This window comes from Schistocerca cancellata, chromosome 7, assembly GCF_023864275.1.
Source record: "Schistocerca cancellata isolate TAMUIC-IGC-003103 chromosome 7, iqSchCanc2.1, whole genome shotgun sequence".
Lineage (NCBI taxonomy): Eukaryota > Metazoa > Arthropoda > Insecta > Orthoptera > Acrididae > Schistocerca > Schistocerca cancellata.
Window position 1 is genome coordinate 299,070,998 of NC_064632.1, and position 5,000 is coordinate 299,075,997.

The following is a 5,000-nucleotide window of genomic DNA, read 5'->3' on the forward strand; positions in this document are numbered from 1 at the left end:
GTTTCACCTTAATGCGGCTTGTACTGAGACATGCATGGCTTAATCTTTGAGACAAGCATATGACTACTGGCAGGATCAACCAGGGAGCTGCGTCAACTAGAGCTGAGCAGCCGGCCGCCCGGGAGTGTGTCCCAGAGGCCCGCGCGAACACGCAAGCGTCCGCTCAATTATTCTGCAAACAGGAGGAGGCTGAGCTCCCCTGCACAATACACCTCGAAACCCTCTCAGGTCCCGGCGGCGCGCAGCGCCGTCCTAAGTACTTGGTCGGGTTCGAGAGAGGCGCAATCGCCCGGAGTTAGGCGAGTAGACGCTTTAGGTGCGACCACCCGTGCTCCCAACTGAGCTTGCCGCTGCCGACAGATGCCCGGGAGCGTGCTGTCGTGGCATTGCCGGCGGGAGACAACACGCGCCACCTACGGTGACCGGCAGCTCCAACGCCAGCGCCACAGAAGGGCAAAGGCCCCACGTGGGTGCCGAAGCGAACTCTCCCAGCACAGCGCACGTGCCAACACGTCTGCACAACTGCGATACAAACCACCAGCGAGAACCGCTGGGGCGACCGAGCAGCAGACGGCGTCGCGGCGCCGAGTGCCGGGCGGCGGCGCATCCTCAACGCACACAGTCCTCAATCGGACCAGCACACTGCAGATGTCCACCGCGCTTCGCACCGGGCCGGCGAGGACCCACTTTGGCTGCACGGCGCCGCGCGCAGGGTGCCCCGGCGCGCAGCTGCGCCGCCTGCCGCGTCCGTCGGCCGGCGCGCCTGCCACTGGGCGCCCCCACCAGCCGGCTGTAGCGCGTGCGCCCACGCACCGCGCGGCCAGCACGCCGGGCGGCCCCCCCTCACCGGCCGGGGACAGTCCCACCCACCCACAGCCGCGTATCGCTTCACACCCAGATTCACATTCACGTTCGTTGGTATGGTGGGGACCGCTTCGTAGCTGTACCGATCGTTGCCCTCACAGATGTACCTCCAGCAAGGACAACCGCACCACAACGGGTTACCAGTTGTTCATTTGCGTAACGTCACCAGTAAACGTACACGTCCATCCCCGTTTGCAAAGTCAACTATTATTGCATGCCTGCCTGTCAGGTGTCAAGACACACTACATCCGCTCACATCCACGCAACAAAATGTGCCCGACTAGAGGGCACGTGGAAGGTGCCCCCGTACGTATGCGATGTCCACTGCGCGACCAACTGTCAACCGGCCTCTGTAGCATGTCGCAGATGTGGAACGCGGGGCACCGTGCTATCACATTGTGTGAGAAGAGACTACTACGTCTGCATACACGCGCCACTACATGAACAGACGGCTCATGCTGATCGCCATCCACTGCGTCCATTACTCCCACACGTCTCTATGGCGTACCACACTGCAATGCAGCTGTTATGGGGAGATGACACGTAGCTGTGTACACAACATTCTGAGCGGGTTGCGGTTGGACAATACATTACTGTAACGTGTCATATGCCAATTACAGAGCAGGGTAAGGCACAACTTGGGTTAGGTTAAGGCACAACTTGGGTTAGGTTAAGGCACAACTTGGGTTAGGTTAAGGCACAACTTGGGTTAGGTTAAGGCACAACTTGGGTTAGGTTAAGGCACAACTTGGGTTAGGTTAAGGCACAACTTGGGTTAGGTTAAGGCACAACTTGGGTTAGGTTAAGGCACAACTTGGGTTAGGTTAAGGCACAACTTGGGTTAGGTTAAGGCACAACTTGGGTTAGGTTAAGGCACAACTTGGGTTAGGTTAAGGCACAACTTGGGTTAGGTTAAGGCACAACGTGGGTTAGGTTAAGGCACAACGTGGGTTAGGTTAAGGCACAACGTGGGTTAGGTTAAGGCACAACGTGGGTTAGGTTAAGGCACAACGTGGGTTAGGTTAAGGCACAACGTGGGTTAGGTTAAGGCACAACGTGGGTTAGGTTAAGGCACAACGTGGGTTAGGTTAAGGCACAACGTGGGTTAGGTTAAGGCACAACGTGGGTTAGGTTAAGGCACAACGTGGGTTAGGTTAAGGCACAACTTGGGGGTAGATTGCGGTGCAAATTGCGTTACATTGCGGTGCAAATTGCGTTACATTGCGGTGCAAATTGCGTTACATTGCGGTGCAAATTGCGTTACATTGCGGTGCAAATTGCGTTACATTGCGGTGCAAATTGCGTTACATTGCGGTGCAAATTGCGTTACATTGCGGTGCAAATTGCGTTACATTGCGGTGCAAATTGCGTTACATTGCGGTGCAAATTGCGTTACATTGCGGTGCAAATTGAGTTACATTGCGGTGCAAATTGCGTTACATTGCGGTGCAAATTGCGTTACATTGCGGTGCAAATTGCGTTACATTGCGGTGCAAATTGAGTTACATTGCGGTGCAAATTGAGTTACATTGCGGTGCAAATTGAGTTACATTGCGGTGCAAATTGAGTTACATTGCGGTGCAAATTGAGTTACATTGCGGTGCAAATTGAGTTACATTGCGGTGCAAATTGAGTTACATTGCGGTGCAAATTGAGTTACATTGCGGTGCAAATTGAGGTAGGTTAAGGTGCAACACAGGTTAGGTTAAGGTGCAACATAGGTTAGGGTGCAAGATGGGTTAGGTTAAGGTGCAAGATGGGTTAGGTTAAGGTGCAAGATGGGTTAGGTTAAGGTGACATAGGTTAGGTTAAGGTGACATAGGTTAGGTTAAGGTGACATAGGTTAGGTTAAGGTGACATAGGTTAGGTTAAGGTGACATAGGTTAGGTTAAGGTGACATAGGTTAGGTTAAGGTGACATAGGTTAGGTTAAGGTGACATAGGTTAGGTTAAGGTGACATAGGTTAGGTTAAGGTGACATAGGTTAGGTTAAGGTGACATAGGTTAGGTTAAGGTGACATAGGTTAGGTTAAGGTACAAACTGGGTTGTGTTATGGTACACATTGCGTTGTAGTACAGTACACGTTAGGTTTGGGTACGGTACACAATGTGGTATGGGATGGCGTGTTGTGGGGGGGGGGGGGTGAGGTTCGTTGATATCGACCGTAGGACGTGGATGCCCGAGGCAGCGTCAGTGTGTCAAAGGAGTTATGTCACGTCGGGATGCGCTTTTCGCTAGTGAGAGGGGGCGAGCCGTGTCTGTGGTTGCGGCAGACCTGTGTGTTTCATTCCTGCCAGTGTGTTTGTGCTGTAAGACGAGGCAGTGTGGTGATGTTGGGTGCACCCCTGTGTAGGACATGTGTGGGTGTTGGTGGCTTCTCTGAGCAATTGTGGTTGTCGGACGAGTGGGGTATTCTGTTTTATGATTGGACCTCCCGGTCTGGTTATCATAGCGTAGTTGGTGTACTGTGGCGGATAGGATGCACCGGACGTTGGTCCATGCTGGTGCTTAGTTGTTGTATCTGTGTCTGTTACAGGCAGAGAGTAGTGTGTGATAGAGTGTGTGGCTGACGTGTGGTTCATTTTGTGTGTACGGACGTTCAGCATGTATAGGGGCATTTGCGTATATAATCTATCTATGTGGGCCTGCATAGTTTACTGAGCAGTGCTGTGAGGTGACTGAACTACGAGTGACGTACTGATTTACAGCGGAATGGTTGCCTTGTACCAAAGATGGAGTATCGGAGGACCGTCTATATTCTGAGAGGAGCCCTGTTTGCCACTGGGCGTGGGGTCTCGCGTCCTGCGGTTCAGTGCCCCCAGGGAAGCGCGCGGAGGTGGTGCTGCTGCTGCTGTAGCAAGCGAGCTACTTACAGCATGTATAGGGACAGCGGGAATATGGCATATTCGATATAACTCTTTTTTTTTTTTTTTTTTTTTACTTTATTGTAATTTTGAAACCTGAACAAACAGGTAGGCTGGCAGCAGCACAATACGCTGCTCTTCAGCCGAAGAGAGTACATGGAGATAAACAAAGAAGAGACATTACATAGAAAAACGGCGGGAAAACACAGGAGACACAAGAACAGAAAAGCACAAGAAGCCGTTCACACTTGATGACAATCCACACTAGGAACTGGAGACCCGACGCACAAACACTGAAGAAGACGATGTCACAGGTGAACAATGGAGCGTGACGGCGAAACGGAACACTAAACATGACGGCACACACGATACACTGATGGCGGTGATCTCCGGCGCGCGAATGTCCACTTAGCGTGTGCGAGTCCGGGGACCTGCCAAGAGGGCAACAGGGATGAGGAAGGGGAGAGGGGAGGAAAAGAGGATGCCACGGCTGAGGAGACGGGGACAGGAGGATAGGGACAGGAGAGGGGGGGCCCGGGGGACGAGGGACGAGAAAAGGAGGAGGGAGGGAAAAGGGAGAGAAGGGAGGGAGGGTGCCCTGAGGAGCAAGCACAGGAGGAGGGCGGGAGGATCAAAGTTGGTAGGAGGGGTAGATGGAGGGGAGGAGGGCATCATCAGGGAGGGGGAGCTGGCGGAAGCCACCTTGGGAGAGGGTAAGGAGGGTGGAGAGATGGAGACCGGGTGGGACATGGGAGTACAGGCGCGGCAGCGGGCGGGGTTGGGAGAGGATCGGGGAGACGAGCGGGTGAGGAGGATCGAGTTTACGGGAGATGTAGAGGATTCGTATCCTTTCGAGGAAAAGGAGGAGGTGGGGGAAGGGGATAAGGTCATACAGGATCCGCGTGGGGGAGGGGAGACGGATGCGATAGGCAAGGCGGAGAGCATGGCGTTCAAGGATTTGGAGGGATTTATAAAAGGAAGGGGGGGCGGAGATCCAGGCTGGATGAGCGTAACAGAGGATAGGGCGGATGAGGGACTGATAGGTGTGGAGGATGGTGGAGGGGTCCAGACCCCACGTTCGGCCGGAAAGGAGCTTGAGGAGACGGAGTCGGGAACGTGCCTTGGCTTGGATTGTCTGGAGATGGGGAGTCCAGGAGAGGCGGCGGTCGAGGGTGACGCCAAGGTACTTAAGGGTGGGGGTGAGAGCGATGGGACGGCCATAAACGGTGAGATAAAAATCAAGGAGGCGGAAGGAGGGAGTGGTTTTGCCTA

General features: G+C 54.0%; 1 non-coding gene across 1 annotated transcript in view; it reads right to left on the reverse strand.

Annotated features, from left to right (window-relative positions):
- Positions 1-86, reverse strand: part of LOC126093594 (small subunit ribosomal RNA) — a 1,909-nt gene extending 1,823 nt beyond the window's left edge. The window contains exon 1 of the ribosomal RNA XR_007521725.1: positions 1-86. This exon is cut by the window's left edge and continues 1,823 nt beyond it. This is a non-coding gene — a ribosomal RNA (small subunit ribosomal RNA).
- Between the last annotated feature and the right edge of the window lie 4,914 nt (positions 87-5,000).